We start from the raw sequence: 26,637 nt of genomic DNA, 5'->3' as shown, positions 1-26,637 counted from the left end.
GTTCTACCTTGTTCTCTGCTTTGGTCCTGCTTGCCCTGACTGTTTGACTTGCTTCTTTTCTCAACTATACCAGTCTTAGATTGATCTCTTTCCTCGCTATTTCCCTGGGCACCCCCCCAACCTTAATAGTTTAAGTCTTCCCGAGCAGCTCTAGCAAGTCTCCCTGCCAGTATACTAGTCCCTTCCAATTAATTTTCAATCCGTCTTTCTTGTACAGGTCACTTCTACCCCAGAAGAGATTCCAATGATCCAAAAGTGTGAACCCTTTTCCCCTGGAACAGCTCCTCAGCCACACCTTCATCTGCTCTGTCCTCCTATTTGTACCATCACTAGCTCTGGTTTACTGAGAGTAAACCAGATGTTACTACCCTCGAGGACCTCTTTTTTTTAAATTCCTGCCTATCTTGCTATATTCTCCCTTCAGAATTTCATCATTTTCCCTTCCTAAGTCGCTAGTTCCAATGCGTACAATGACATCCTGCTCGTTCCTCTCCCTTTTGAGAACATTCTGCACTGTCTCTGAGATATCTTTGATCCTGGTACCAGGGAGGCAACACACCATTCTGATTTTTTGCTGCTGGCCGCAGAAACATCTGTCTGTGCCTCGGACTAGTCCCCATTATCACAATCGATCGCTTGGAACCCAACATACTCCTCATTACATTAGCGCCTGTCTCGATACCAGAAACTTGGCTATTCTTGCTACATTCCCCTGAAAGTTCACCACCCCTACATTTTCCAAAGCAGCATACTTGTTTGCAATAGGGATAGCCACAGAAGACTCCTGGGCTACCTGCCTACCCCTCCTATCTTTCTTGGAGTTAACCCACCTACCTGACTGTAACTGCAGCTTTTCTTCCTTCCTTTAACTGCCATCCATCACACCTCCTAGCTCTTGTAAATTCCTCATTGCCCCAACTGCCACTCCAACCGATCATGCAATCTGATACGATTCACAATCAAAGACACTTCCTGCAGACATAATCATCAGTAACATGGAAACTCTCCCTGAACTCCCACATTTGACAGGAAGAGCATATGACTGTAGTAAAGGACATCTTTGCTCCTTCACAACCTACAGACCCAAAAAATAGCACTGTCTTTTTGCTCTAAAAAAAAGTGCTCCAGCCTAACTTAGTACTCCTGGTTTATATTTCAGGAATTTTGTAAGATGCAACAGACCACACAACTATTTCAACATGCATCTGCACATTAAAAATTTATTATTTTAAAATTTTACAACTATTTCTGTCTCGTATCTGACCATCCTTTCAGGTTTTCAGAACCCTCATGATAATATTTTAATCTCTGTCAATTTAGTATTGCTTATTAAATCCAGATTCATTCTGTAAATGGGAGTAACAATTCATTTTCATTTGAGATACGCTTTTAATTCCAATCTGTGCTTTCTGACATTCAACCACCTTACTCCTTTATTCCTGTGTCAATCATTATTTTTCATGTGGTTCCACTCAATAAAAATTGATAGTTTATTAATGATCTTTCACAGTACTACTTCAAGGTTTAAATAAATTGACCACTTCTGTTTGTCTTGTACTAATGGGCAGTGTGCAGCAGGTCATGATCAGAGGACATTATTCTCTTCCTCTGCCTCCAACTCTTTATCAATTTTGTGAACTCATTCCCTGAACTTCTCTGTGTTGCTCTCTGTTGTATATAGTATGTTTCCCCTGGCTGTTACCCTGTCATTGTTTTCTGTATTTCCCTTGGAAACATAGTTCAAAAGTCATTAATTCACCTTGATGTTTGTGCACACCTAAGAGACTTTCTTCATGTTGAGTGAACCCGTGGATTTGCTAGTCTATTAGATGAGGTGAGAGGTGGCCAATTCGCTCAATGTTTTGTTCATTTAAGAAAAAATTACTTTATTCAGTGTGAAGCACTTTATTGCATCTTAAGGTCATAAAGATGCTTGTAAACATTTAAATTCTTTCTTCTTTTAAAAACAATCAATTAGCAGGAGAGGTTGGGGCTCAGGATGGAGACTCTAATATGAAGGCCTCAGTTGATTAGCGCGTATTTGATGTCTGTTGTGCCTAGTTCAGAGTATCCAGAAAGAAAAACCTTGCAAACGAAACGCAATGGTCCAATTCCTCCTGAATGTTTCAAAGTGGAGCTGCTGTATGTTCATTTCCAGGTATTACTGGCTATTTTTCCCTGTGGGAAATTGTTCCGGGCTTTCACTTGCTCCAAACAAAACCTGTGTGATGATTTAGACAGAATTTACTTCATTGCCAAAAGACCCTCAAATATTCCAAGAACAATATTTATTTTGGTTCTTGTATCTACACCCTACAGAGGAGGAATGAAAGTATTCTATTCATGTGTGCTTCTTCCTCAGGGCTGCAAATGGAGGCTTTGTTTGGTGGTCAAACTCTTCAGGTGTCCCTAATGATAGACTGAGGGATCTCCCATTTATGTCACAAGTGTCAATGGCAGAAGTCCCAGGCAAGTGTGACATAACACCTTTCTAGAAATCTCTCATGCTCTGTGGGATTTTTGTCTCAAAATTTAAACACTTTGGAAGAAGCAAGTTGATTTGCCAGTGACTAAACATATGAGACAGACACCAAAATATTATGAAGATAAAAATTGAACATAATCAATAGACATTTGGACATAACCATTGCAATTGAGTGTTTCACTTAGTGAAAAATGTTGCTTAAAAAGTTTTGAACCATTAATTAGTTTGGGTAAAGGTTTACAAGTACTGACAGTCATGATGTTCTTCACAGCAATGAAAATGGCGAAATTATAGAAGTGCCACCAAATGTGGATTAAAAGATTATAAATAGATGTTAAAGAGTTCATATATTAAAATGAACCAAAACCAATTGTTACTATGTGGTGACTTTCATTCAGAAATCATTGACGAAAACTAACTCCTGATGATGCCATAATTTTGAAATTATCAATGAACTAGAAATCTTGATGTTATAAAATAATTCCAATACCGAACAACCCAGATGGCCTCCTTCTTCAAAGACCGCAATTTCCCCTCAGACGTGGTTGACGATGCTCTCCACCGCATCTCCTCCACTTCCCGCTCCTCCGCCCTTGAACCCCACTCCTCCAATCGCCACCAGGACAGAACCCCACTGGTCCTCACCTACCACCCCACCAACCTCCAGATACGTCGTATCATCCTTTGTCATTTCCGCCACCTCCAAACAGACCCCACGGCCAAGGATATATTTCCCTCCCCTCCCCTATCAGCGTTCCGGAAAGACCACTCCCTCCGCGACTCCCTCGTCAGGTCCACACCCCCCACCAACCCAACCTCTACTCCTGGCACCTTCCCCTGCAACCGCAAGAAATGCAAAACTTGCGCCCACACCTCGTCCCTCACTTCCCTCCAAGGCCCCAAGGGATCCTTCCATATCCATCACAAATTCACCTGCACCACCACACACATCATTTACTGCATCCGCTGCACTCGATGTGGCCTCCTCTACATTGGGGAGACAGGCCGCATACTTGCGGAACGTTTCAGAGAACACCTCTGGGACACCCGCACCAACCAACCCAACTGCCCCGTGGCTGAACACTTTAACTCCCCCTCCCACTCCGCCAAGGACATGCAGATCCTTGGCCTCCTCCATCGCCAGACCATGGCAACACGATGCCTGCAGGAAGAGCGCCTCATCTTCCGCCTAGGAATCCTCCAACCACAAGGGATGAATGCAGATTTCTCCAGCTTTCTCATTTCCCCTCCCCCCACCTTATCTCAGTCCCAACCCTCGGACTCAGCACCGCCTTTTTGACCTGTAATCCTCTTCCTGACCTCTCCGCCCCCACCCCCTCTCCAGCCTATCACCCTCACCTTAATCTCCTTCCATCTATCGCATTCCCAAAGCCCTTCCCCCAAGTCCCTCCTTCCTACCTTTTATCTTAGCCTGCTTGGCACATCCTCCTCATTCCCGAAGAAGGGCTTTTGCCCGAAACGTCGATTCTCCTGCTCCTTGGATGCTGCCTGACCTGCTGCACTTTTCCAGCAACACATTTTTCAGCTCAGTTATAAAATAACGTGTTGCATGTAAATTAATGTATTTTGAATGGGATATCATAGAGACTGGACTATTACAATTCAGCAGTAAGATAATCAACCAGTTAATCTTTCAACATGTAACTGCCAGCCTTTGCTTATCATTCCAGCCTCTGATTCAGAAAATATGTAGTCAAGCCCAACTCCAAGATTGATTTGTATTACAAGTTTAAAGCAGCACTGCCACTAATATCTTTCCAGATGGGATGTTGCGCTGCAGTCTTGCAGAACACTTGGTACAATTCAAAGAAGAGCAGTGAAGTTCTTTAGGTGTTCTTACCAACATTAATTCTTTAGGTTAGTGTTGATGACAGGTATTACATCTACATTGCAGTTGTTGCTTGATCAAGATTGTGTATCAACCTGTCACTTTGTGATCTGTAATGATTTTTCCAACTGAATTGGGAAAGCTAGGTTCTGTGACACGTCAGACTTTACCTTCATTTGATAGAAATCAGTGACAGAAAACACATATCCAAGTGTGACAGGAAAAAAAATCTGGTAAATATGCAAAGCAGAGTTCCTGAAATGATTTCCTTTGGAGAGAAAGTAAGGTCTTTATTATCATTAATCAGTAGGTTAGCATCTTGTTAACAAGATTACATTTATAAAATTGTCATTTTGAACAAAGGGTGTGTTACTGTATGATGTCACATGTTGTGCACAGAGTCCATAAATGTGCTTATTGTATTTTACATAAAAATGAACAGAGGAGACACTGACTGCTTTTTTCTCTCTGCACTGTTTCTTCAACATGTTGTCTTGTTGACCTGCCATGTTTCCTACTTGCCCCTTGTACAAATGGGTATTTTTCATCTTGTCAATATACAATTTAACTGCAAAGGGGCCTAACAGAGAGACATATTTACATCCTTTATATCATTGATACCATCATTGATGGTAAGCTTTTGAGGAATGGAAATTTGAAGCTCAAACACAAAATCAAATTTCTGGAAAAACTCAGCAAGTCTTAAGAAGGGTCACTGGATTTTATTTCTGATCTCCAGCACGCACTGTTCTTTGTTTTTTCTTGGATTAGTGGTGCTGAAAGAGCACAGCAGTTCAGACAGCATCCGAGCATCCGAGGACTTTACTGCTCCTCGGTTGCTGTATGAACTGCTGTGCTCTTCCAGCACCACTAATCCAGAATCTGGTTTCCAGCATCTGCAGTTATGGGCGGCATGGTGGCACAGTGGTTAGCACTGCTGCCTCACAGCGCCAGAGACCCGGGTTCAATTCCCGCCTTCGGCGACTGACTGTGTGGAGTTTGCACATTCTCCCCGTGTCTGCGTGGGTTTCCTCCGGGTGCTCCGATTTCCTCCCACAGTCCAAAGATGTGCAGGTCAGGTGAATTGGCCATGCTAAATTGCCCGTAGTATTAGGTAAGGGGTAGATGTAGGAGTATGGGTGGGTTGCGCTTCGGCGGGGATGTGTGGACTTGTTGGGCTGAAGGGCCTGTTTCCACACTGTAAGTAATCTAATCTAATCTAATCTAATCATTGTTTTTACCTTTGTTTTTTTCTTGTTAATGGAAATTCATGCTAATGCCCACCTTCCAAATCCAAAGAAACATAGCCGAATTTTAATGGAGCTACTTTTGCTTTAGTTGTCACCAATGACAATGTCAGTCTCTTTAGCTTGTTTGCTTGCTACCATTATCAGCTGTCGTATTAGCATTTAAAAACATTTTGAGCTTCTCTAATTTGAGTTCTGTTTTGAGCTCTAACTGTGCAATTGGTGACTTTACCTTACACAAACACTGTATGTTTGTGATCAATGTCATTATTCAAACTGACTTCCTTACATTACAGCATTACACTTCAAAACTTCTTAATTGGCTGTTAAGCACATTGGATGTCCTGAGGGTTGTATAGAAATGCAAGTTTTTTCTTAAACAAGGCTGAAACATTGAGCAATATGAGATTGCATTTGTGATCTCCCACTTAATGGTACAGAGTTGCAACATTGCAACTATGCAGGTATTGGATCATACGCTGTTTATGTGTTCTAAGTCTTTTCTTTTTGTATGTATTAGGTTTTCATTGTGATTGCAAATATTTTCTTATTTAATTGTACCAAGAAGCTTGAAGTGTTCAGTGCAACTAATTAAAGCTTTTTGAATTTAAGGTTGTCAGTGCCTTATAAATCTGGAGTCTAATGTATAGTTGGTTCGCGTGAATTATGTTTCTATCTCATTGGGTCTGAATTGTGCTGTCTGAATACAAAACGACACAACATGAAGTGCAGTGTGTGACATAAAGAATACAGTAATTGGTAGCCAGGAGATGGAGATACCAGGTAGTCTCACAAAGCCAGAAGAACAGAGCTATTTCAAATAAGTAACTTGAACCCCGAGGCCACGTTACAGTTGTTATCTCCCTCCTACTTATCTGCTGTTTTTCCCTATTAACACCTTATCAAATGTTTTACTTTGAATCATTTCATTTCTAAGTTCCTTGGACAATATTTCGAATTATTAATGTATAGGAAAGGCGTAATCAATTCTTTCTTGAACTATTTTAGATTCTATGCAGTGAGTGCACAGTACAAAACTTTATAATGTAAGTAGGGACATGATGTAAGCAGGGAAGTGATCTACATGAAGAGACTGGAAAAAGGATGATTTGATTGATTTTATTCTAGCATTGTAACCTGATTCATTTCTTCCAATTCTGATTTGCTGATCCATTAGAATGAAGGTAAAATAACAACGTTTGACTGGGAGTGACATTAGTTAATAAATCTGATCAGATTTTCAAAAGCTCATGATCCCATTTTAAAAGGCTGAAGACATCAGATGAATGTTTTCTCAATTGTTGATCATGGATAATTTGTGGTTTAATACCTACAGGGTACAATTGTTACCTAGAAGGAAATGGTTCACTATTGTACCCTGATTGTTACCTTTGTGTAAGGTATGATTTGTCTGGTTAACAATACTTTTCACTGTATCACAGTGTATGTGACAATAACAAATCAAATCGAATTGATGGATGCTCTTCCCTGTAGATCTTTCAGTTACAGAATCATAGGCATGGAAACAGGCACTTCGGTCCAACTCATCCAGGATGACCAGATATCCTAAATTAAGCTCATCCCATTTGCCAGCACTTCACCCATATCCCTTTAAATGCTTCTTTTTCATACACCCATCACTTCACCACTTCCTGTGGCAGTTCATTCCATACAGGCAACACCCTTTGCGTGAAAAATTGTCCCTTTGGTCCGCCTTAATATCTTTCCCTTCTCACCCTAAACCTATGCCCACAAGTCCTGCACTCGCCCATCCTTGGAAAAAGACTTTGTCTACTTACCCTATTCTTGCCACTCCTGATTTCATAAACCTCTGTAAGGTTACCCCTCAGCCTCCATCGGTCCAGGGAAAATAGCCATTGCTTATTTAGCCTCTCCCTAAAGCTCAAATCCTCCAATCCAGGCAACACCCTTGTAAATCTTTTGTGACCTTTCAAGTTACACGCATCCCTTCCTGTAGGAGGTAGACCAGAATGCACAAATTATTCAAAAGTGGCCTAACCAATGTCCTGTACAGCTGCAACATGACACCCCAACACCTATACTCAATGCTCTGACCAATAAAGGAAAGCATACCAAACACTACTTTCACTATCCTATCTACCTCCAACTCCACTTTCAAGGAACTATGGAACTGCATTCCAAGGTCTATATTTTTCAGCATCACTCCTCAGGACCTTACCATTAAGTGTATAAGTGCTGTCCTATTTGTTTTTCCAAAATGCATCACCTCAATTTATCTAAATTAAATTCCATCTGCCACTTTTGGCACATTTGCCCATCTGATCAAGATCCCTTTGCACTCTGAGATAACCTTCATTGCTATCCACTACACCTCCAATTTTGGTGTCATCTGCAAACTTACTAACTATATCTCCTATGTTCACATCCAAATCATTTATATAAATGACGAAAAGTAGTGAATTGATCCTGTGGCACAGCAATAGCCACAAGCCTCCAGTCTGAAAAGCAATTCTCCACCATAATCCTCTGTCTTCTACCTTTGAGCAAGTTCTATATTCAAATGGCTAGTTGTCCACTTTTATCTACATTTATCCACTTTTAACCATATTAAGACATTCAGCACCACCTCTTCTGTAATATCGGCATTTTTAAAAATGTCAGAATCTATTTTTTCACATTCTATATCTTCCATGTCCTTCTCCACAATAAACACTAATGCAAAATACTAACTTAGTATCTCCCCCACCTCCTGCACATATAGGCTGCCTTGCTGATCTTTGAGGTGCCCTATTCTCTTCCTAGTTACTCTTTTGTCTTTCATAGATTTATAAAATGACTTTGGATTCTCCTTAACCCTATTTGCCAAAGCTATCTCACGTCCTCTTTTTGCACTCCTAATTGCCCTCTTGAGTATAATTTACTGCCTTTGTACTCTTCTAAGGATTCACTCTATCTCTGGTGTCTATTCCTGACATAAGCTTCCTTCTTCTTTTTGACTGAAACCTCAACTTCTCTCAACATCTAGTATTCTCTACACCTAATAGGTGTACTGTCTCTCAATTGTAGCTTGCTTAGATTCAATAGCTATATGTATGTTATCTGAACATATTATTTCAGGGTAGCCCTTTTAATCAGTGCATTTCACTTCAGTTAAATGTTCTTGCATGCTTTGCCAGTAATTTGGAGGTAGAGTGAGTTAGGTAATGTGAAAAGCTGTTTTCTTTTTTTTGGGCTGTATATTGGCTCAGTAGTTAGCACTACTATCTTGTAGCGCTAGCGACCCAGGTTCGATTCCAGCCTTGTGTGACAGTGGAGTTTGCATGCTATCCCTACGTCTGTGTTCTTTCCCACTGGTGCTGTGGTGTCCTCCCACAGTTCAAAGTTGTGCAGGTTAGATGGATTAGCCACGGTAAATGCAGGGTTATGGAGATAGCATAAGGGTCTGGGAGGAATGCTCTTCGGATAGTCCTTGCAGACTCAATGAGCGAAATTGCCTCTTTGTTCACTATAAGGATTCCATTAGCTTACCTTTTACTTCACCGGTGTTTACCAAAGAAAATTCGAGGAATGAAGGATACTACTACCTGTGTCCTTGAATTCTGCATAATAAACTGATTGTATAGCCTGATTAGGTCATAGCTTCTTCGATAAAGGTTATTTATAAATTCTAGTTAAGTGGTAGCTCTTTCACCAATGTATCACAGACCCATTTCAGTGACTTGAGCACAACAGTTGTGCCCATGGAATGCTTCACTCTTGCAAAAATCATGCTTTTATAATGAGCCATTTACACTAAGGAGGCCCCTGTTCATTTAGGTGGACATAAAAATATCCTCTAGTACATAATACAGCACAATAACAAATAATAGCTGCATAGTGCACACCACTGCCCCCATGAATAATAAACCCTCATCCAACATTATTAAACAGAAATAGTTTATCTCATTTTTATACCTAAGCTACATTGGGATCTTATTGAGCATAGCTTTTGTGTTTCCAATGCTGACTATACTTCAAAAATATTTTATTAACTTAGGTACTTTGGAGCAATCCAAGGCCAGAAGAGGTACTAACATCAGTACGAGTTCTTTATATTCTTTAGTTGGGTTTACAGGACTGCCCATTGCTTGCAAGTGAGACAAGCCTACAAGATAAATGTTTGTTGAAGATTTTGATCCATCTTTGTATAAACCCAGAAAGATAGTCAAAAATACTGTTTAAAAAAAAATACTCTTGGCAAATGGTCATCCTACTGAGTGGCGATGGGCTTATTTAAAACTTATAGAATTTTGCAGTACAGAAGAAGGCCATTTGATTCATCATCTCTGTACCAGCTGCCAAAAGAGCTGCCCAGTTAGTATCACTGTCCAGCCCTGTCTGCGTAGCCCTCTAACTTCATCGCTTTCAAAGATATATTCAGCTCTCTTTTGAAACCTCCTCAGGAATCCATCTCTATCATGCTCCTAGGCAGCATGTTCCAAATCCTAATCACTATGTGAATAAAAAAAATCACCTCAGCTACCTCCTAGCTGTCTTGCTGCCAATCTTGAAATTGTAATTCTCTAGTTACTGACACTCCAACTCATCCACTTGTTCTTGTCAAAATTGTTCATAATTTTGAACACCTCAATAAGGCCACCTCTTAATCTTCTCTGCTCCGAGGAGAAGAAGTCTGATTTCTTGCCTCAACTTGTCTCCGTCGTCCTCACCCTCGTTGGCTCGTTTGCTGTCTTGCTGTTTAAAATTTTTCCTTGCATCTGAAGTCCTTCATTTATGATTCTAGTAAACCTCCTTTGAACCCATTAAAGGACTTTCATATCATTCCTTAAATATCATGGCCAGAGTGGAACACAGTATTCCAAATATGGTCTGACCAATGATTTGCAGAGGTATAGCATCATTTCCTTGCTTTTATACTTCTGTTTATAAGCTCAAGGATCCCATAAGCTTTCTTAATAACTGTTTTAACGTACTTGGCACCTTCAGAGACTCATGCATGTAAACCCCAAAGTCCCTGTGCACCTGTAATCCCCTCGAAGTTGTGCCATTGCGCCTGTATTGTCTCTCCATGTTTTTCTACCAAAATGCATAACCCCACATTTCTCTGCATTGAACTCCATCAGCCAGACACCTGCCCATTTGGTTGACTTGTCAATGTCCCTCTGAAGTTGATTAGATTAGATTCCCTACAGTGTGGAAACTGGCCCTTTGGCCCAACCAGTGCACACCGACCCTTCAAAGAGTAACCCACCCAGACTCATTTCCCTCTAACTAATGCATCTAACACTATGGGCAATTTAGCATGGCCAATTCACCTGCACATCTTTGGATTGTGGGAGGAAACCGCAGCACCTGGTGGAGACCCATGCAGACACAGGGAGAATGTGCAATCTCCACACAAACAGATGCCCAGAGGCTGGAATCAAACCTGGGAGCCTGGTGCTGTGAGGCAACAGTGCTAACCACTGAGTCACCATGCCACCCTAAAGTTACTCAGCATCATTCTCCCAAATCACCATTCTCCCCAAGTCAGCATCATCTGCAAATTTAGAAATTTTGCCCTCAACACAGATCTCCAAATCATTTATATAAATCAGAAAAAAACTATAACTCGTATTTAGAAATATAGTTTATTCATAAAATTTGTAAAAGTATGCTCAAATTTGGCACCTGTGGCTCAGGTGCTCAATGTGGGCCTGACCTGTACTATAAACAGCAACATTGATAACACCTTTGACCTGCTGATCAGGATTGTTGCCTGCATTGGACAAAGAGTGTACCTGCCTCATATGCTCAGTTTGACCTTGGCTGTATGCTTCTCCCAGTTTTTGTCACATATGAGGTACTTACCTTTCTTCATCACGACATTAAATATGAGAGCAAAGAATCATAGAATCGTGACAGTGTGGAACCAGGCCATTCAGCCCACTGAGTCCAAAATGATTCTCTAAAGAGCATAGTACCCAGATCACACCCCTATGGCTAATCCCCCAAACGTACACATCCCTGGACACTATGGATAATTTAGCATGGCCAATCCACTATACTTGTACATCTTTGGACTGTGGGAGGAAGCCCAAGCAAGCATGGGGCAAATGTACAAATGTCACACAGATGGTTGCCTGAGGGTGAAATCAAACCCAGGTCCCAGTCACTGTGAGACAGCAGTGCTAACCACTGAGCCACCATGCTACCAATGAAGGAATCACATTCCCGATGAAGAGCTTATGCTCGAAACGTTAACTCCTGCTTACCGGATGCTGTCTGACCAACTGTGCTTTTCCAGCACCACACTTTTTGACTCTGATCTCCAGCATCTGCAGTCCTCACTTTCTCCAGAACTAGAGTACTGTGTTGTTCCTCTTACCACACCATAGGAAAGCTGTGATGGCACTAGAGAGGGTGCAGAAGAGATTCACCAGGATATTGCCTTGCCTGGAGCAATTCACCTGTGAAAAGAGACTGGATAAGCTTGTATTATTTTCCAAAGAGCAGAGAAGGCTGAAGGGGTAACTGATTGAAGTGTTCAAAGATCAGTGGGCTCTTGACAAGGTAAATGTGGAAAAACATTCTTGTTTTAGAAGGGTAAGTAACCAAGGGCAGAGCTTTAAGGTAAGGTGCAGGAGGTTTAGAAGAAAACCCTTTTTTATCCAGAGGCTTTGTGGGTATCTTGAATTCACTGTCTGCAATGAAATGAAAAGAGACAGGAAGCCTCAAGACATTTAAAGATTATTTAAATATGTACTAACTATACCACAGCATATGAGATTATGGAGCAAGTGCTGGAAAATAGGATCAGAATACGTGGATGTTTGAAGACTGGCACAGACACAATTCGCCAAAGGGCTTCTTTCCATACTGTAACAACTCTATGCCACTCCAAACCTGCTCATCTGTGGCATCAATACTTTCAGTTGGTACAGATGGACATTTTGTAACCACTGTCGCTGTGATAAGGTGCCTTGAGGCCAGAATCTATAACCTCGCTCCTCTTATCACTTTGATCTCAGCTAATATTGAATATAAGGATGTGGATTTGGCCAAAACTGTCTACAAATAATGTATTGAATTAAACCTGAAATTCTAGTTGTGGTGGCATGACATTTTAAATCTAATGTGAAGAGCAGTATAGATTTGGAAGATCCTGTCATGACTGAATTGTGCCAACTGACCAAATCTAAATGATGACATTCCACCCTCACTTCCAATCTATTAGCCTCAGTATCAACTGCTAGCAGGGAATTCCAGAATTATGATCCAGTCAAGATGAAGAAATGGTGATGTATCATTGAATCAGGATAGAGTGTCACTGAGTTGGGGTGATGATCTCTCAGCATTTCTGTTTTTGAACTTCTTGATTTTAGCCGTTTAGATTAGATTACAGTGTGGAAACAGGCCCTTCGGCCCAAGGGGTCCACACCGACCCGCCGAAGCGCAACCCACCCATACCCCTACATTTACCCCTTACCTAACACTATGGACAATTTAGTATGGCCAATTCACCTGACCTGCACATCTTTGGACTGTGGGAGGAAACCGGAGTACCAGGAGAAAACCCACGCAGACACGGGGAGAACGTGCAAACTCCACACAGTCAGTCGCCTGAGGCGGGAATTGAACCCAGGTCTCTGGCGTTGTGAGGCAGCAGTGCTAACCGCCGTGCCGGAATAGTGAGTTGCTGAGTGTCATTGCCCACTTGTAACATGTTTGCTACAGTTGTAGATGAGACCCATTACATCACACATTCAAAACTGTCTATTTGCATAGAATTAGAATCTGACTCCTTTTTGCAGATTTATCCGGTCTGTTATGAATGATAGAGACCGTACAGTTATCCATAAAATCATTGAAGATTAGAATACTTATTGTGCCATCACCTCAATTCCTTGCATTAGGTGAGCTGATTTTAAATATTATAGTGAACAAATTGATCTGTTTCTTTAAAATGTTATAATATGGCACTAACATTATATCTGGTGCATTTCCCTTTCCCACTATTGAGGATACAGATATGGTGAGCTGCGTATTATTTCACGCCACATTTACAGCACACTTATCTGGTTGAATTTTGGAATAGTTCCTAAAATGGGATCATTGATGTCTTCAGGAGATATTTTTCTCTTAATTTTGTAATCTAAAATTTTCAAGGTTGAGTATTTTTTTTTCTGACCTCCCTTTTAGGAAATTGAAATTCTGAAATGCAAGCATCTGTGCTACTTGGACTAAAATGCAACTATTCGCCTTCCTGGGCTCACTGCCTCCACTCTCAGGACATTTCTCTCCCACACTTGATGCCAATAAACTTGCTGTGGAGGTGCTTCTCTGCCTATTGGCCCCAAGAATGGGACGAGAACCTGTAAGTTGAAGACCAGCAAGTAATAGAAAGTTAAGTAATAGAACATGTGGGCGACACGGTGGCACAGCGCCAGAGACCCGGGTTCAATTCCCGCCTCAGGTAACTGTCTGTGTGGAGTTTGCACATTCTCCCTGTGTCTGCGTGGGTTTCCTCCGGTTTCCTCCCACAGTCCAAAAATGTGCAGGTTAGGTGAATTGGCCATGCTAAATTGTTCGTAGTGTTAGGTGAAGGGGTAAATGTAGGCGAATGGGTCTGGGTGGGTTGCGCTTCGGCGGGTCGATGTGGACTTGTTGGGCCGAAGGGCCTGTTTCCACACTGTAAGTAATCTAGTCTAATCATGTGCACTGGTGTTGGAGCAACAGCTGCTGGTTGAAACATTTTGGATTAATCCTATGTAATGCCAGTTAGGTTTACTGCAGACTAAATCACTGATACCATCTCTGAGCCAGTGCTGCTGGAATGCCACTGCCAAATGTTATGCAAACAGATTCACCTTGAACTCCAAGTTTCACCTTGTGGGACTGGAGGAATGTGGTAATGTAGAGTTTGATGAGGTAAAAATGCTAACTTGGGAACTTGCTCAGTTGGGGATTCAATGCATTAGGGGGAGGAAGTATTGCTTTCCATGTTTTCAGCCTCCAGAAACTAGTGAATATTCAAAGCTTTAGTTGGGTGAGCTGGTAAGTATGTAATATTTTAAGATTTTATCCCTCTTTAAATCACTGCTTGGGAGATGAAATATTGCATTAACTTTATAGATTAACTAATTAAACTACTTTGTATAATTATTAGTAACAGTTGAGTGATATTCCTAAACTTCAAATCTAATTTGATAAACAAAACACAGTGAAGGGGGAATTTAGAGTCAGACAGCACCAAGATGTTTTATTCCAGGAGGGTATGACTCTGAATGAGATAACTGTGGAGGAACTTACGTCATTGCATTTGTCCAACAGATTTGAGGTATTTGCAACTTGTGTCAATGACCATAGGGACTGCAGACAACACAAAACAAATTGACCATAATACTGTCATATGGAGTGGGGAAAAAGAAAAAATAAATAGTGATAGAAGATGTTGTATAGGTAAGGGAGTAGACACGGTTCTCTACAACAGAAAACATGAGTCCTAAAGGCTGTGTTGCCTGCCTCGCAGTAGGGCTAAGCACACCTCAGGTAGGTAAAAACGAGGACTGCAGATGCTAGAAACCCGAGTCTGAATTAAAATTGTGCTGGAAAAGCACAGCAGGTTAGGCAGCATCTGAGGAGCAGAAAAATCGCGTTTCGGGCAAAAGCCCTTCATCAGGAATAGAGGCAGGAAGCCTGCAGGGTGGAGAGATAAATGAGAGGGGGTGGGGGTGGGGAGAAAGTATCATAGAGTACAATAGGTGACTGGGCGTGGGGATGGAGGTGATAGGTCAGAGAGGAGGGTGGAATGGATCGGTGGAAAGGAAGATAGGCAGGTAGGACAGGTCATGGGGACGGTGCTAGCTGGAAGGTTGGATCTGGGGTTAGGTGGGGGGAGGGGAAATGAGGAAACTGGTGAAGTTCATATTGATGCCCTGGGGTTGAAGTGTTCTGAGGCGGAAGAAGAGGCGTTCTTCCTCCAGGCCTCAGAGCTGGAGAGGAAATTAGAGTGGGAGGGGTAGAATCTCATTATGGACAACTTGGGAACCAATGAGAAAAGCAAGATTAAGAAAGAGGTTTTGCTGAAGGAGTGTGAGAGATGAGGACACATTTTAAAAGCAGAACAATAAAGGTAATAGTCTCAGAATCACTGTGTGAGCCGCAAGCAAATTAGCATAGGGTAACTAGAGAGTTGAATGCATGGCTCAAAATTTGATGGAGAAATTGTTTTGATTCATGGAGAATTGGGAAAGGGAAATGTGCACTTTTGGGATTGACCTTCAACTAACTGAGAGCAGTGTACTGAGGAGTAGTACTTGGGCCTTTAAATTAAGTTATAGGGGAAAGGGTTCATATGAGGAAAATTTGGAAGGTGAAAGAAAAGGACTGGGCAATAATGCAAGGTAGTGATGTGGTTAATGATAATTAGAATTTGACAGGTAGGGATAGAGTGTACAACATAAGAATACATCAAAAAATAAGGTCAAAAAAGGGCAAAATGGTTAAGCAAAGTCGAATCAAAGAGTCTTTATCTGATTGTATTCAGAATTCATAGGATAGAGCATTGATAGTATAATTAGTGATATATAGAATGTGATCTTACAGAAACATGGGTCAGGCTCTTGTGAAGTTGTCACATTCGCTTGCTGGAAAGGTGGTGAGAAACTCAAGTTGACTTTCACAGCAAGGCTCACCATCTCTTCCAGTAGTCAGGCAGCATGGAGGGCAGTGACAGGCCACTCTCAAATATCAAGTACTTGGAAATGGAAATCCCACCCAGTGAGAGTTGCTGGCCAGTAGCAGCTTTGCTTGATGGTGCAAGGTTGTAGTTAATGCCAGGATGGCAACCAACATTCCAAGGACCAATACATGACAAAGTGTTTTTGGAAGAGGGAGTTTCTGGTCTTTTGGGGACATGGGAAGAGGGACCAGAGGGATCACAACCAAGAACAAGGGAATGGCCTTCAGCAGGTACTCACCTGTACAATGTCAGGTCCTGTCTTGTCCAATCACTTGACTGTGCACAAATCAGTGCAAATTGAAAGTACACACTCTTGCCCAGTAATGCACCAGCTCATGCGGCTTTATCAATTAGATGGGCTGACATTCATTTCATCCTGATTTGGAGCTGAAATAATTGCAGCCTATGTGGAAATAGGGCCTTGTAACTTTAGAGTCATAGAATAGAAATACCTTCTATTTCCAATCAACTGCTCAGTAAACAATATACAAAACCCTTTATGACTAATTGATCACTTAAGGGCCTCAATTGTCTGGGCGGCAGGATGCCTGGGCTTTCCCAAGAATTTAATTCAGGCAGAAATGAAAAGGCAGTGGGGATCTCGGATATGGTGGAGTCCTTTGAATTTTTTTTAAGGCACTGTTAGTTACATTTTGCACCTACTAAGGGATGACTTGTGTAGAAGAAGAGAGGTGTTATAAATAGGAAAATGGAGCGATCAGATTAGCAACTGATCCCAAGAAAATCAAAAGGCAAAAGTGTGGAAAGAACTTAAAGCTATCAAACACAAGTTCCAGATAAACTAATTGACAAAAGGTTGACAAGTCCCATGGATATAAAGTCATTTACCATAGGACCTTAAAGAAATGTGTTGTAGAGATATTATTGCATTTTTAAAATCTACCAAAATTCCCTTGATTCTTGAAAGATTCCAATAGAATCAAAATTTGATACCAGTAGAAGGGAGATACATATCAAGACCGGCAGATCATATCAAACAGCATATTCTTTTGGCTGTTCACAACAAGCATGATACTGATCATATCAAACCTACCTGCACCTGCGAAACTTAAGTCACAAATGTTGGATGTGATTCTATGGATGAATCAGAATTATTCTGAGAATCAGTTTAAAGTTGTCAGTTGGGCTCACAGTGGAAGGTAGGTATCTTAATGCACAATGCTCTGTTCTGCAGAGCATCTGTTTCAACTCAACCAAAGATTAGATTATTAGATTATTTATCATGTGGAAACAGGCCCTTTGGCCCAACAAGTCCCGCCAAAGCGCAACCCACCCAAACCCATTCCCCTACACCTAACGCTGCGGGCAATTTAGCATGGCCAATTCACCTAACCTGCACATTTTTGGACTGTGGATCGGAGCACCCGGAGGAAACCCACGCAGACATGGGGAGAATGTGCAAACTCCACACAGACAGTTGCCTGAGGCGGGAATTGAACCCGGGTCTCTGGCCACCATGCTGCCCACTGTGCCACCGTGCCGCCCTCCAAAGAAGTGACTGTAAATCTCTGGTTCATTTCTCAGGGCAATGTTTTGACCAATCTGTGACAACCTGCTGGGTTTAAAATGTAAAGAAAGCTAAGCTGTTAATTGCCAGTCATCAATTAACTGTTACATTATCCATAGCTTTACCAATCAGAGTCCACTTGCAAAGAAATGAGCATTCTTCTTTCAGTAATATCAATGTTATTTTCCCCTTCGTTTGGTATTTCTTACAAATTGCAATTAATGAGTGCTAGACAAAAAGCTTTAACAAAAATGTCATTTTTCATTAATACTCAAAGTAACAAATGTCTTGGAAGTTTTTTTTCTAGTTTTGTTCTTGTTGTTGATCACTCCTTGCATAATGAAGCTCATCCATCACTAAATGGTATTTGCATGATTACAGCTATTACTATGTTGCAAAAAAGCACCAGTAGATGTAAGAACATTTGCTAATGATTACTATTTGGGGATTTCAATTCACACTGAATTTAACTCACAAATACTGTTCCAATAGAACTGCTGAAAAATCTGTTTCGCTAAGATTCTCTGCAATTCTTGGTGATGAATATATTTTGTTGTTTTGCATTCATCTAAAAGCTGTGAGTCATATATTTCTGTTTTCAAACAGCAATTTGAAAATTTAATTTCAGCGTACAAATGCTGCCATCGTAATACCTTCTGTTTCCAATCAACTGAATCATAGAATCATTAGAATCCCTACAGTATGGAAACAGGCCATTAGGCCCAACAAGTCCACACAGACTCTCTGAAGAATATTCCATCCAGACCCATTCCCCCTACCCTATTACATTTTTCCACATTTCTCCTGAATGATGCACCTAACCTATGCATCCATGGATACTATGCGCAATGGAGCATGGCCAATTCAACTACCTCGCACATCTTTGGACTGTGGGAGGAAATCAGAGCACTCTGAGGAAACCCATGCAGACACAGGGAGAATGTGCAGACTCCACCAGAGGTGGAAACTACTTAATAATCAATACATAAAACCCTTTATAACTAGTTGATTTATGTAGTTTTATTTAGTCTGAATCTGTTCTGAATTACAAAGTGCTGAAAACTATCTTACAATGGTTAGGGTAGATGTGTTCAAAAGTTCTGAAGCACAGGATTCAAAAGCTGTGGACAGAATTGAAGTAAAACATTCTGCATGGATATAGGATCGCTAGTCATCTTTATCACATGGATGTTAGAATTGTGAAACAGCAGTGGTTTGGAACCAAGCGATATGGCACATTTACAAAAAAGGAATAGATAAAGTCCTGCTCTTAAAGGGGATTGTTCTACCAATTCTAAAATCAGCATTTGACGTTCTCTCCAGAGGCAACTTTGGTCATGTGTGAGCTTTTGATTAAGCATGAGGGTGGCTGGTTTGATCCTGCCTCTCAAACCTGCCACCTGCTGCCTATGACCCGATTTCAGAGGGAGAAAGGATTGCATTGGACTTCCCACTTTTCTAATTGAAATCTTTACATGGGTAATTAATACATATTCGAGGAGCTTGACCATGCTGCTTCACCCAGCGATGTCTGCAGGCTTGCCATATGGGAAGTCTGAAAGGAAAACTGAGTCATGTGTTATTTGCAAATTTCTGCAGGTGGAGTGGAGTAAGTGCGAGGATACCAATGTTGTCAGACATTCGGTACTTCATCAAGGCACCTGACATTGAGAGGGGAGAGCCAGCTGAAAGACATCCTCACCCCTGGCTGCCATTCTCCCTCACAACCCTACAAACTTCTACTTTTGGTGCATGCATTTCTGGCTGGAGCCATTACTTCCCCAGGGATGCTGCTGAGCAATATGCAATTCCAGACATGATGAGGAGGCATCTGTTATATGTGTAGATGAGATACAGTTGGGCGGAAGTATTTGCACTGTGAGTTCTTCTTTCTTGGAGAAATGCCACGTGTTAATTGTCTCTTTGGCATTTATTTTCAGGAAGGCCTAACAAATTAAGTGAGTGGGACTTATTAAAAAGGTAACTCAGCTGATAGAATGTTTGGAAGGATAGGCAGAATGATTACCTCCTCTCCAGGATATGAACATGTCACAATATTAATGAAAGTCTTGTGAAAACTTGTCTCTGGAATTTGGGCAATGATTCATCACTTTTGATTTTAGGGCACTTGCAGAAAATGCACACTTCATTTCTAATGTTAGGAGGCAGTTGTCTGATAGAAATAACCAAAGGTAATGCAACTCTGCAGTAAAAGAGTATCAACTCCTATCCAATATCTTAGTGTAACAATAACACAGGTTTTGATTGGTCAGCCTAGGGTCTCTCAATAGGCAAAAGTGAGGACTGCAGATGCTGGAGATCAGAGTTAAGATTAGAGTGGTGCTGGAAAAGTACAGCAGGTCAGGCAGCATCCGAGGAGCAGGAAAATCGACGTTTCAGGCAAAACCCCTTCATCAGGAATGAAGGGCTAGGCTCTCTTAATGACTGGCAAAGTTAGCTGATAAGCATAGCACTTGAGGTGACCGAGTGTCAGAAAGGAAGTACCATCACAGTCTTTTTATGACATATAAAAATTGATCAGAGAATAACTTGAGAATTTGCAATCCATGGCTAGAAAAAAAGAGTTGTAATTATACAGTGCCTTTTTATGAGCACTAATGTCTCAAAATATCTTAGAGACATTAGAATAGTCACTATTGTAATGTAGTAAATGAATGTCAAGTGAATTAGTAGGTTTAATCTCAAAGTATGTCATCTTCTGTGTTTCAGAAACCACCATACTGGCTAATATTTGCAGTGGAGTGCTGCCACTTTCTAAAGCTTTTAAATCAACCTGTTTGAACACCTCTGTGGGAGGAGGGACTTGAACCTGGACCTTCTGACCCAGCGGTAGGGTATGGTAGGATTTGGATTTGTGTATATATTGGCCTCAGCTGCTCAATTCTGGTTCAGCATCATGATGCCCCTTATTTGCCATGGCGAGGATTTGAACTTGTGATTTATGTGTTGGTTGGTTCTTTTGAAATATAGGTAGTAATAATGCAGTGCTATTGGAGGCAGCTAAAGAAGCCACCAAGCACTTTGTGTGAGCAACAGAGGTGTATTGTTTCACAAAAAGCAAGATTGTGGCAGACAACCTTTAAATATCTTGAAGAGCCGAAGGGTCTGTTCCTGAGTTGTATTGTTCTTTGTTTTAAATATTCGATTCATTGTCTTTCAAACTGAAGCATTTAGACTCAGATCTTCCTGGGCAAATACAGTAGCGCCTCGACATGCGAACGACCCCATTCACGAACAAATCGGTTTACGAGCAGGATTGTACGTAAAATTTTGCTTCAACGTACATACGAAATTCAAGGTACGAATGCAAAAAGCCCGTGTGCGACCACGTGGTTTCATTGTTCTGCTTTGCTACGTGCTTGTTGAACGCAAAAGCTCTCGGGCCCCGCGTGATCTCATTCAGTTCGTCTTTGGCGCGTGCACTGTGAACAGCGTTCGTTGCTACGTCCAAGCATTCCGAACAATGGGAAAAATTGATTCGGTTCGTGAACTGGATCCCGGAACGGATTAAGTTTGTAAGTCGAGGCGCTACTGTAATTGCTAATTACATAGATATTATGACATCCCGTGTTTACTGTGAAGAACGACATGAAGACTTGGGAACTTGGGGAAGTTAGTGATGATATCTTGTGGACAATTCATATCACAATAGAGGAGGTCCTAGATGTATTAGAATGTATGAAGGTGGATAAATTTCCTGGTCCTGGCCAGCTATATCCAAGAACACTGCAAGAGGCTAGAGAAGAAATTGCAAGGGTCCTGGATGATATTTCTGCATCATTGTTAGCCACAGGTTAGGTCCTGGAAGATTGGAGGATAGTGAATATTGTGCCATTATTCAAGAAGGGCTGCAAAGAAGAACCTGGGAGCTCGAGACCACTAAACTTAACATCTGTGGTTGGTAAGTTATGTGAGAAGATTCTAATAAGATATTTGAAAAGACAGGGTTTGAATAGGAATAGTCAGCATGGCTTTGTGAGTGGGACATCATGCCTCACAAATTTGTTAGAGTTCTTTGATGAATTGATCATGAAGGTTGCCAAGGACAGGGCAATCTGTGAAATCTGTGTGGATTTCAGTAAGGCCTTTGATAAGATTCCCCATGGTAGGCTGCTCTGGAAGCTTAGATCACATGAATCCAGGGGGAGCTGGCAAAGTGGATATAAAGTTGGCTTGATGGTAGGAAACAGAGAGTAATAATGCTTGTCGGACTGGAGGCCTGTGATTAGTGGAGTGCCTCAAAGGTTGGTGCTGGGCCCATTACTGTTTGTTATCTATATCAATGATTTGGATGAGAATTTACAAGGCATGATTATCAAGTTTGCTGATGCCACTGAAACAGGCGGTTTCATGGACAGTGAGGAAGGTTATCAGAAATTGCAGCAGGACCTTGATCAGCTGGGAAATGGGCTCAGAAATGGCAAACAGATTTAACACAGAAAGATATGAGTTCTTGCGTTTTGAAAAGTAAAATCAAGGTAGAAGTTTTATGGTGAATGATAGAGCCTGAAGGAGTGCAGTGGAACAGAGGGATCTTGGAGTTTAGGATGACAGTTCTCTGAAAGTGGAGTCACATTTAGATAGAGCATGAAGAAGGCTTTTGGCATACTGGCCTTCATCAGTCAGGGCATTGAGTATAGAAGTTGGGAAGTAGTGTTGCAGTTATGCAAAACATTGGTATTTGGAGTATTGTGTTCCATTTTGGTCAGGGAGGAGAAAGTGAGGACTGCAGATGCTGGAGATCAGAGCTGAAAATGTGTTGCTGGAAAAGCGCAGCAGATCAGGCAGCATCCAAGGAACAGGAGAATCGACGTTTCGGGCATAAGCCCTTCTTCAGTGAAGGGCTGCCTGACCTGCTGCACTTTTCCAGCAACACATTTTCAGCTTTGATTTTGGTCACCTTGTTATAGGAAGGATGTTATTATATTGGAAAGTGTGTAGAAGAAATTTACAAGGATATTGCCAAGACTCAATGGTTTGGGTTAAAGGGAGAGGTTGGACAAGCTAGAACCTTTTTCTTTAGAGTGTATGAGACTGAAGGGGGGTACCTTGCAGGGGTGTATAAGATCATGACAGGCATGGATAGGGTGAACCAGTCTTTTTCCTATAGTTGGTTAATCGAGGACCAGAGGGCATCAGTTTAAGATTAGAGGGGAAAAGAATAAAAGAGAACTAGAGGGGCAACTTTTTTGCACAGAGGGTTGTACACACATGGATAACCTGCCAGCGGTAGTTGATTAGATTACTTAGTGTGGAAACAGGCCCTTCGGTCCAACAAGTCCACACCGACCCTCCGAAGAGCAACCCATCTAGACCCATTCCCCCCTTCCCCTAACACTACGGGCAATTTAACATGGCCAATTCACCTAACCTGCACATCTTTGGACTGTGGGAGGAAACCGGAGCACCCGGAGGAAACCCACGCAGACGTGGGGAGAATGTGCAAACTCCACACAGACAGTTGCCCGAGGCGGGAATTGAACCCAGGTCCATGGTGCTGTGAGACAGCAGTGCTAACCACTGTACCACTGTGGTTAAGGTGGATACATGAGCAACATTTAAAAGGCAATTGGACAAATACATGGATAGGAAAGGATTAGAAGGATATGGACCAAGTGCAGGGACATGGGATTAGTGTGGATGGACATTTTGGTCAGCAAGGACCAGTTTGGGCCTGTTTCCCTGCTGTAGGACTCTATGACTTTATCTCTGTATGACTTCTGAAGCAGGTGGCACTGAAGCCCAGGCCTCCTGACTCAGAAATAGGGACACTATCCCTGTACCACGTGAACCCTCAGTCCTCCATTTTACTCTTTAAAAAAACAGTCGAGTTAGATAGCCCCTGGTCAAAAACAATGGTCAACAAAAGCTTCCAGAACCGGGATGGAAATTTATGAAAATCAACTCAAGTTATCACATTCTATAATGCTCACTGGTTTCTAAAGGTGCTGGTGGACACTGAATTGCTCCAGCTTGATGGACAAATGAACACAAATGTCACCATGAAAGGGGCAGATAGTCAGGTACTATAATCCTCTCCATTGCCCAATACCTGGTCCTGATGATGGCCAGTTTGTTTTGGCGCTGCAGCAGGCTGACAAGGAAGCCTTCAATCCAAAAGTGGGCGTCACGGTGGCACAGTGGTTAGCACTGTTGCCTCACAACGCCAGAGACCCGGGTTCAATTCCTGCCTCAGGCTGTGTGGAGTTTGCACATTCTCCCTGTGTCTTTCCTCTGGGTGCTCCGGTTTCCTCCCACAGTCCAAAAATGTGCAGGTTAGGTGAATTGGCCATGCTAAATTGCCCGTAGTGTTAGGTGAAGGGGTAAATGTAGGGATGGGTCTGGGTGGGTTGCTCTTCAGAGGATCGGTGTGGACTTGTTGGGCCAAAGGGCCTGTTTCCACACTAAGTAATCTAAAAGAACTTACATGGTTCAACAGCCCCTTGTGGGACACTATAATGAAAACAATAAATACTGGTCAATGGAAATTTATAAAACTGTAAAAGAAACTTAACAAAGTCAAATCGAAATAACAGTATGATGACAATGATGTACCCCAGTCCCTACTGTGCCCATCAGTTTTTTGAGGCATTCTCCTTTCTAGCGAGTTTTGAGAGGTTCATTTTCAGACGTTTTGTTACCATACTCGGTAACATCTTCAGTGAGCGTCCGAATGAAGTCTTCATTCGGAGGCTCACTGAAGATGTTGCCTAGTATATGACGAAACATCTGAAAATGAACCTTCCAGCTCAGTGAGCAAACCTACATCCAGAATTCTCCTTTCTACTCCTTTTTAAAGATAAATGTAAAATCAGGTTCCTTAAACAAACAAACTTGGGTAAAACAATGCTGAAAGCACAAAAATGCAAATTAACAGTTAACAGAAACCTTTGTAAGAAAATAGAAACTTATTAAAACAAAATAACGTTTGCAGATTAGATTCCCTACAGTGTGGACATGCTCTGGTGTGATCATACACCCCAGCCACTGATCCTCCTTTTTGCTTTGATTCATAGGCCCAATTTGGTTAATAATGGTGGAGGAGCGATCAGTGAGTCTTTATGAGGGAGGGTCGTTGTCTTAACAAGATGTAGTTTATTACTTGATAGCTGTAGGTGCAAGTTGTATTGGGTTGTTAAACATATTAAAGTACGATTTTACGCTGACACATTTTACTTCATCAAAACTTTGAGCAAGACTGCTCTTTTCTTCACTCAAGAACACATGATGTCAAATCAGACTGGGTGGAGCTTCATGAATTCTTCAGAATTTTCTTATACAGCAAATATTTCTTCCTTTCTGTCTTTAAATACTGACTGGATTGGTTGATAATTATTAACTGGCTGGTTTTATCTTGGGCTGTTGGTGATCTTAAAAATATGTTGTTAAATGAGGTAATATTTTCTGATGTGTTGCATCCCATTTCAGTTAGAGCCCTCGGATAAGAAAAAAGATTTGCCTTGTTATTCTCAATGGGATAGGACAATAAAAAGAAACTTTGAAATTCTTACAGGCCTTCTCAGAATGTTACAATTTTTGTTAGCCTTCAGTGTTGGATGTGGTACCTGAATACCATTTTTAAGATGGAAGTCTGTATTCTTCTGAAAGAACCAGGTGATGTATTTGACTTTGTGGCCAGAGATTTTTGCTTGTGCAACTGTTGGGCCACGATTTGACTGACCACCAAATGAATGGGTATAAATTTATGAAGTGATGAGCACACAAGGTGATCTGTGTTTGTATATGAATCTACATCATTAGTGGATCACTGTTATCATAACTTTTTTTAAACAAGAACAATGCAATGCAATTTGTCGGTCATGAAATCAGTAGTTCGAAATTTGTGATTTCCTTCATGTTCAGTTATACACAGATTTCAATATGAATGACAATTCAAAGGAGCATTAGGAAGCTCAGTTTTAATTTCCCTGATGCATTGGGTAGGTCTATTCCATTCAGGCACACATTGTCTTTGACTTTAAATTGCCTATTGGTCAAGGCAAGGAAAATTAATATGTGATGCAGTTTTAATAATAGATGCTATTGCTATATAGTGGAAGAAACCTAATTCAGAGAGATTAAAGTTTGGTTCCCAATCACAGCAGTTACAGGATATTTGGAATAATTAAAGTACATTTTGCTTCTGAAGTAATTTGGCATTTTTGTTAAGCTTGCAGCATGTACTTTCAGATTGTTAAGTTAACCTCTCTTGGATTTTGTGACAACAACATGGTTTTAGTGCAAAATACTTCAAGTTGCTCCAGAATACAATGGATCTGTGTTCTGTAGTTAACTTTTTGCCATGACCAGGTCAGTTCATAACTACTGAGCTGTAGTTATGTTAGTGTGGGAACAGTAATAAATAAAAGGTGCATTATTCATATACCCATCTGGATGTCTTTTTAAATGTTGTAATTGTATCAGCCTCCATCACTTCCTCTGGCAGATCATTCCATACACGCACCATCCTTTGCATGAAAAGCTGTCCCTTAGGTCTCTCTTAAATCTTTCCCCTCTCACCATAAACTGATGCCTTCCAGTTTTGGACTTGTCCCAGCCCAGGGAGAAAGACCTTGCCGATTTACCCTATCCATACCCCTCATGATTTTATAAACCTCTGTAAGGTTCCAATGCTCCAGGGAAAATAGGCCCAGTCTATTTAGTCTCTCCTATAACTCAAACCCTCCAACCTTGGCAACATCTTTGTCAACCTTTTGTGAACTCTTTCAAGCTTCACAACATCCTTCCTATAGCAGGGAGCCCTGAATTGCACGTAGTATTCCAAAGGTGGCCTAACCAATG

General features: G+C 41.4%; 1 protein-coding gene across 7 annotated transcripts in view; it reads left to right on the top strand.

Annotated features, from left to right (window-relative positions):
- maml2 (mastermind like transcriptional coactivator 2) overlaps positions 1-26,637 on the top strand; it is a 434,176-nt gene that overhangs the window by 24,741 nt on the left and 382,798 nt on the right. For 3 of the 7 annotated variants that reach the window (XM_087988004.1, XM_087988005.1, XM_087988003.1), the window contains exon 2: positions 20,545-20,664. The exons of the other annotated variants lie outside the window; for them this stretch is intronic. The gene's annotated coding sequence lies outside the window, so the exon portion shown is untranslated. The remainder of the gene's footprint in view (positions 1-20,544; positions 20,665-26,637) is intronic. 7 annotated transcript variants of the gene reach the window in all.

Source organism: Chiloscyllium plagiosum, unplaced genomic scaffold (assembly GCF_037043375.1).
Source record: "Chiloscyllium plagiosum isolate Xiang-an unplaced genomic scaffold, Cpla_swu_hap1 HiC_scaffold_6, whole genome shotgun sequence".
NCBI lineage: Eukaryota > Metazoa > Chordata > Chondrichthyes > Orectolobiformes > Hemiscylliidae > Chiloscyllium > Chiloscyllium plagiosum.
The sequence above is the reverse complement of the archived record's forward strand: the minus strand, read 5'-3'. Positions and strand labels throughout refer to the sequence as shown.